Genomic DNA, 8,613 nt, shown 5'->3' with positions numbered 1-8,613 from the left:
TTTCTTCAGACACTAACACATAACTGAAATATTCTTAAATATGCTAAACTTTTTTAATCAGGAATGCAAACTATGTATATTTAAATATAGCCTATATTGTTCTTGAAGTTTTTCTTTCGGGGAATAATGAAGAGGTTTTCTTGGGATATCAACCAGGTGATTTCCAGATAGACTTCCGACCTATCGGGAGCTAACGTCACTCTCATCTTCAGGGATTGAAGCTCGGAAGCCTATCCGGAAATCACCTGGTTGATATCCAGAAGAAAAACCTCTTCATAACCTATATTATTTTCAATCAGTTATTTATTTATTTATTTATTCGTTTGCTTCCTACAGAGAGAATCTCCAATTACAGGAAAGCTTACATAATGCAAATAATAAACATATAAAAGTGTAGATTACATATAAACACACACACAAACGCATTTATACACACAAGATTATAAGTGAAGTACTACAGAAAAGAAACATATATACATCCAACCATTTACATAAATATTCATTGTTCAGAACATAGCCTTTACATAGTATTGAACGGAAAAAATAATAACAATAATAATAATAATAATAAAAATAGCATAGAAGGTAAAATAATTTCAGAACAATGGAAAAATACACAGTAGAATGGATTCACAGATGTATATCTAGTCTTTTTAAAAAATTGGTTTTAGTGTTTCTAGATACAAGGAAAGTAGCAGACTAATATCCAGATGTTCATGCTTTGTAACATGAACAAAGTCTGAATATAGGTGATGATTTGTATTTTTCTGTTCTCGGAATATCACAGAGGAAAAGGTGTCGCATCCGAAGATTAGATTTTCTAGTATTAAATTTAAACTGAAGAAGAAAGTTACTATTATCCTGAATTCCATTTACTGTTTTGTAAAGAAATATTTGTTGTGCTAATCCTCTCCTACTACTGAGGCTTACATAACAAAATTCTTTCAATAAATACTTATAAGATAATTTCATCTCGTAAGCAGATACTTGATTCTTCTTGTAGTATAAGTACCGTAGAAATCTTTTTTGAATTTGCTCTATTCTATTTTTATAAGATCATTATACTATCATTCTTAGTTTTGTACTTTTAACCACTGTGTTAATTTTAAAAATTACCAACCTTTCGGAGGCTGATTCTGCATCCGTCTTCAGGGTAGTGTGTGATCTGCTAAATCACAATGCAATCCCTGGACACATGATGTGTTTGGGGATGGTGTCTATTGAGAATAAATTGTTGCCTTGTAGGCTCCACCTCGTCTGTCGGTCACAAGGACCTCTTGTACATGAAGTTGCCAGGGAGGGTCACGAGTGGCCCAGGCTCCACTTCGTCTGGTGGTCACGTCAAGACTGTCTTTTCTATGTAGGCTGCCAGGGAGGATTGACACAGTAGTTAAAAGTCCAAAACTAAGAATGAATGAATCACCACTGATCAGCAACAAAGAAGAGTTATTCTATGTTTGCTCATTTCAAAATTTGTCGGATGATGTAAATATCACAAACCACGGCATAATAAGAAACTATGGAAAGACGCTCATAAAATGTGGGTGTGGTCGGCTGGGGGGAAAGAGGAGGTGCCAAACCACAATCCTGCCTAGGGCACCAAAATATCTAGATGCAGGTGCTGGACCTGGGTACTGGAGAGTGAGTGATCGCGAAAAAGATGGGGTATACTTTTTAATATAAGCAAGAAGAATGTACTTTAACAGCTCCTTACTTGGTTCAAGTATAATATAGAGAAAGTTAAACTTGGAACGTTGTATATACATGAAACACACATATATGTATGTGCTATAACTTGATAAAATTATATTATGCAACACCAATGGCGGCGATTGCCCCCCACTATTTTGCACTTTTGCCCCCGCACTATGCTAAACCTTATCTACCAAGGGGAAGCAAACCGTCCTTATCCCCGCAGTTTTGGAACCCAATACCCGCCACTGTGTAACACACATAGACAGTAACTGAGTCCAAACCACTGTGTGCCTCCACGGGATATCAAATCTGAGAACCCTTTGCTTACACGATGGCGACGTTGTCACTACGCCATCGGGGAGGCCCACAGACAGTAGTTGGAAAGTTATTTGTGATAGTAACAGTTACTGATAGTAGAAAATGTAAATGATTTCTAGTTCCTGGCATGGCCTTAGTTAAAGTAAGTAATATTAACTTATATGAGCATTTGATTCACACAATTACCACACAAATAAAATGGTCCATGTATAATTTAACTGCTCTAGTAAATACGGCAAATTTATACACCAGTATTCTATTATCTTCTTAATAATAATAAACATATGATAATCCCTATTGCTTGAGGGGCTAACATATGCCCACAGTGGCGCAGGAACGGGGGGTACAGGGGTACATTGTACCTCCCCAAATTTTTGAAGGGGGGTACTGTACCCCCTAAATCCGTAAATCGAGTTGTACCCCTGTACCCCCCTTTGGTAATTTTACAGCGGACGCAAGGTGCTACTGTTAAAAGAACCTATTTTAAATTCACCCAATAAAAAAGTAAATATTTTTTTATAACTTATAAGCATTTATCTTCCTTACCACAGCAATTCAAACCATTGTAAACTGATTCTACTACATTGTGCTTGCTACTAGTTAGTTCATTGGTCTATGTTCTTGGATACCTCTTTAAGGAGATGAAAATTGTTTAAAATGTGTGTGGCACGATGGAATCAGATTTGCTCTCAGAAAATCACGCTGCATACGAATGCTCCTTTGCGTATGGGGGGGGTACACTTTTCTATAAAAGTGATCGCGTCGATTCGAAGATAAAATAAAAATCTTCATCAGAAGAGTGTATGACTGACCCCATTTTCTTTTGAATATTTAAAATGGAATTTTCCGAAACGAAATACTTACACGAACGAAACGAGACACGACAGACCAACTGGGGGGGTACAATGCACTTTCTGTACCTCACCCACATTTTTCACAACTTTGTAAGAGGGTGTTCGGAAAACTATACTTAAACTTATATATTAAGAGATTTTTTTATAAAATAGAGTCCAGACTAGCCTACCTGAGCATGAAGTGTCTCTAGAATATGTTCTAACAACTTCAAAGTGGAAACCGAAACAAAAATAAGCACAAACAAGAACGAGAAAGACCTCACCACACAGGAGACGAGATGAAGCTGTGACAGTTTTCGACTCATCGGATTGCGATATCATTCCTAGGTGAAATGAAATTTTTGCTAGACATTTAATCAGGGTGCAATCTGCGTTTTTATCACAGGAGAGACTTATTTTACCTATATATTAGGTATACTTATAATTGGACATTATTTGCTTAAAATCTGATTTTGATATTGAATGCAACACAAACACAACGCCATTTTAAGTTAAACACTAAAGTCAAAGACAATTTCATTAGTCAGATGAATGAACGAGATAAATGAGACTCACTGCAGATTCTAGTGGTAGATTTGGATTGGATTCGCTAGGTCTTTGGAGTGATAGGAATGTTTGATTGATTTATTTGGTTTATTTTAGTTCGCATTTCTGCCACTTGTAGCTAATCGCGAAGATGAGGATGAGTGATGATATATGGACACTCACAAATAACACCCATGCCCAGGCCGGGTTTCGAACCTGGGACCTCTGGCGTCATAGCGACTATGCTAACCCTTCTGCCACGGAGGCCGGCGAGGCGGGAATGTGTTTTGGATTTTCTTTGTAGATTCAAAAATCTGTGACGCGCATGCTTTTGCTTACATTTAAGTTCACCTTTTCACATAAACAAGAAATTTACATGTCACCTTAAAACACACGCATGTATCTGCATTTCATACTATTCCATATGAAAATAAACCTTGGCCTGCTCTTCATATTGTCCACCAAAAAAACAAAAACTTTTGAGCGTATGGCGTTCCTTGCTTCCTCTGAGATCTGAAGGATTTAGATTTTGTATATGTAATGATAGTACTTTCAGTGCTTGAAGATTGTAATTAGGTACAGCTAAATATATAACAAATAAATGCTATGTCAAATGTTTCACAAATATTTCAAACTTAGACTTCTTACGAGTTGATCGGGAATCATCTCAACTCAGTTTTTTCTTTTTTAATACAACGCCCTATAGATGTCTGAGAAAATACCAAATAGGCTACATGGCTTCTAAAAGGCATTGTATGTGGTATACATTTGCCATAAATTGTTTAAAGATATTTTTATGCGTAGCTATTGGACATTTAAATTAGAATGAACTGATCTGAAGTGGAACCCTATAAGTATGATATACGGATTCAGTGGGTGGAAGATGATTATTCTTGGTTGGGGTGGCTCAAGATCCTCCTCAGCACCTTTTAATCTCAACCTGCATTAAAATGAATAGATGTATCTTTGTTCGCAATTTTCACATTTCCAACTCCTGATTTTCCGTTCCGTTAAATCCAAATAAGCCCAGAAAGAGGTCCAGAGCTTTATATGTTTCATACGAGGGTCACTATTTATATTTTGAGCCTTGGCAACACTGATTGAAGTTAGGCGCGATTTGACGTTTGCACGGAATCGTCTGGCATTATTGACCATAACGTACTTCAAATGTTTTGTCAATAGCTTGATTTGTGTTGTTTATGTTGCCTTGGAGATTGCGCGACAACAATAAAATGGAATTAACTCGTGAACATTTTCGTGCGATGATTTTTTACGATTTTCGACGTGGATTATCAAGACAAGAGTGCATCGATCAACTTACTTCCACATTTGGCGATGAAGCCCCATCCTTTGCTACTGTGTTGTTGTTCAAGAAAACATTGATGCTGTGCAAAACCTAATACTGCAAGATCGTCATGTGACATACTGTGAGATTGAGGCAACCATAGGCATTAGTTCCACCAGCATATATAAAATATTACATGATCATTTAGCTGTGAGAAAGGTATGTTCTCGTTGTATCCCACACAATTTGACAAAAACTCAAAAAGACGCTCGCGTCAATTGGTGCAAACAAATGCTCAATAAATACAATCGTGGTGCTTCAAAAGACGTATATAAGATTGTAACAGGTGACGAATCATGGATATATGCATATGAGCCGGAACGTAAACAGCAGTCAACTGTATGGGTGTTTCAAGATGAACCCAATCCAACAAAAGTTGTTCGCGCTCGAAGCACATCGAAACAAATAGTCGCCTGTTTTTTCGGGAAAACTGGTCATGTGGCAACTGTGCCTTTAGAGGAACGTAGAACGGTCAAATCTGAATGGTACACAACAATTTGTTTGCCAGAGGTCTTCGGTCAAATACGGAAAACAAACAAACGCCGTCGGATCATTCTTCATCAAGACAATGCCAGCTGTCACATATCTCGTCTAACAACCGACTTTATGAACAGTCAAAAAATCGAATTGATGGGTCATCCGCCGTACAGTCCTGATTTGGCACCCAATGACTTCTTCTTGTTCCCGAATGTCAAGAATAAATTGCGTAGACAACGATTTTCGTTGGCGGAAGACGCCGTTGATGCGTTCAAAAACCATATTATGGAGGTGTTTCAAGAAGATTGGAAAAACTGCTTTGACAAATGGTTCGAACGAATGCAAAAGTGTATTGACCATAAAGGAGAATACTTCGAAAAACAATAAAGCAGTTTTCAATGCCAAATTCCTGTTTTTTCATTGTTAGGCTCAAAATATAAATAGTGACCCTCGTAATTGTTATAAGGTTTATTATAATATTTAAAAAAATCTAAGAAAAACATAGAAAAATATATTTATGCAAATTTCGCATTAAATAACAGGACATTCGTGTGTGCTGTTCTAAAATAGAATGTTTCCCATGGCTTCACATTATACCTAGGTATCAAGGACGTATTTGGAGGGGGTCCAAGGGGTCCGGACCCACCACCCGAAAGACTTATGTAGTAAAAGTAAATAATCAAAATATAATTGTGTAGCATTAAATATATAATCGATGGATATTTCCTCTCAACTTATTGGAAAGCAAGAAATTTCGCTCATACGGCTTTGAAGGGTTCCAAATATTTATGCACAGTACTAATGATGATATCCATAAAATATTGATCAGCAACTTCACTTTGAGTTAATTGGATCTAACTCCTTTTTTGTTATTCAATACATATTCAATTATTTTTCTATTTGACATTAAATGTTTACCAAGGCAGTTGTTTTTATGCAAATCTTGGCGATCTTAACTACACGAAAGCTAGATAATGAGTACGTGCTGTTATATATCTATTCTTTTACGATATTTTACCTATTCATGTAATAATAATTAACATGAATTAGTTTACATATTTAATTAATATTTTAATTATTATTATGTATTATTATTGCGACACTTGGTTGGACCCCCCGAAATGTATTTCTACATACGTGCAGGAGTGTATATGTATGTATGTATATGGGAGGCTGAATTTTGTACCCCCCTAAATGAAAAACGTTCCTGCGCCACTGTATGCCCATAAGGAAATCTGATTCGTTACATGTGCAGTAAAGTTATATATATATATATATATATATATATATATATATATATATATATATATATTACTAGTTACTTCCAAAAACTTCTTGTTAATATACAATACCTGTAATTACAGCAATTCCTACACATTGACGTTCTGTGGTCACAGAAATTTTGATTTTATCCGTAAACGGTACTGCCCAAGCAGTGATGTGCGTCTACACGTAAACAACGATAGTCTACATTCTACACGTAGACTATTTTATACACGTAATCTATGTAAACAACATGGCGAAAGGTGATAACTTAGCACCGGGCGCCGTGGAATTAGAAGAAAATTATACTGCGTATCAGTTGCTGATGTGTGAGAAGAAATTTTCATACTCTTTCTTCCAAATTCGGACAATTTCTCACCTAGGAAGAAACCTAATATAGGAAATATTCTAGTGTTTTATGGGGAAGAGACCACTCTTGCCTCACGACTGCCATCTGTTGTTGTTTTTTGCATACTATTTATCTTCTTCCATAGTTGATGATAGAAGAGAAAAGAAATTTTGTTGTAAATAGGATTCTTTTCAGTTCGTTGGGAACCAATGTAGATGAAAATGTCACTTTCCTTTCATCAAAGCCTTGAAAATTAATTTTAATGCACTTGAGATTGTCTACGTAGTCTATGTAAAGTACAACCCAATGTAAGCTACGCGTAGATTACGTGTAGACAACGCATGTAGACGTAAACTTATAGTGTACGGCACATCACTGTACCCAAGTACTGAGGGAGAGAGAAAGAATCAGAGAAAGTAAATAGAAGGAAAGAGAAAAATAGATAGAAAGAAAGAGAAAAATAGATAAGAAGAAGAGGAATAGGTAGAAAAACTGAGACAAAAACGGAGAAAAATAGAGAGAAAGAAAGTGAACGATAGAGAAACTGAGGAATTAAGAAAGAAAGACAGTAAGATTCAGAGATATAGGGTAAAGAGAGAAAGACAAAGAAAGAACAAAAGACAGAGACAGAAATGACAGTATTTTATTGCATTTGTGTTATTTGGTGTCGCTTTTCGCTAATCGCAACAATGAGGATGCGTAATGATTAGATTAAATCAAAGAAAACCCATGTCCTGGCTGGAATTCGAACCCTGGACCCTTGATATAGATACCATTGGAATGAACCAATATGTAATTAACCATTTTCAAGTGAATTTGTTTCATTTGACTCCGATCTTAGATTAGACGATGTCTATCAGCGCAGAAGGAGTGTCTATCGACCTTTCAAACGTAGCGTTTCGTCAAAGCCACACAGATTCAAAATTATCACCGAGTTCAAGTGTCCAGTACTGAATGTCCCGATTAGGTGTAACAATAGAACAATAAACTTCCTGTGGGTGGAACCACACATAAAGAATCACGCCACTTTCAACACCTTATCTGATATTTTAGTCAGAGATAAGCAAAAAGCAAAAGTTTTGTAATATTCATATTACAGATCGTCCTTGGTAGAGGGCACTCCTACCCAACGGCGGTTAGATGAAGTCAACACGGGGCTCACATTCTACGTTGCAACATATCGTAAAAAAATATGCTCGAGGTTTTAAACTAAAGGAAATTGACGTAAAACAACTGAAAACGATACAATAAAAAGCTTTTTGTAACTGTTCGTGTTAATGAAGCAGTTATCCAATGGGCAATTATGTTAAATTTTGTTGTATTCGATCTGCATGTTCTGTGTTACACACGAGTACCTTTCTACACTTTAAACAATATTTACAATACCACATCTACCACTAAAATCGTTTGAATTTTGTTGAATGTCGAGTCACATATAACGTAGTATAATCACATCTTGTAAATTTAAATATTAAGTATTAGTAAGCTGTAGTATTTTATGTCTTCTCATGTTAATCATTCTGATGTGATTTTGCTACAATACCCGATTAAGCCTCAATTTTGGTAATATATTTTGTATTTTATGTGTAAAGATCCATTAATGTACTGTTGAATTGTAATGTACTGACATGTCCTATATTACCATGTACTATTCTTTATACACACGCTAGTCCTTGGACGCAAACAAACTAAACTAAACTAAATTTGAAAACTTTATATTAGGCATTACACCCCACGTTATACAATACTACCAAGACAAAACCATTCAAAAGGTGTGTGTAACGATC

The sequence above is a fragment of the Lepisma saccharinum genome, chromosome 15, assembly GCF_977018435.1.
Source record: "Lepisma saccharinum chromosome 15, izLepSacc3.1, whole genome shotgun sequence".
NCBI lineage: Eukaryota > Metazoa > Arthropoda > Insecta > Zygentoma > Lepismatidae > Lepisma > Lepisma saccharinum.
The sequence above is the reverse complement of the archived record's forward strand: the minus strand, read 5'-3'. Positions refer to the sequence as shown.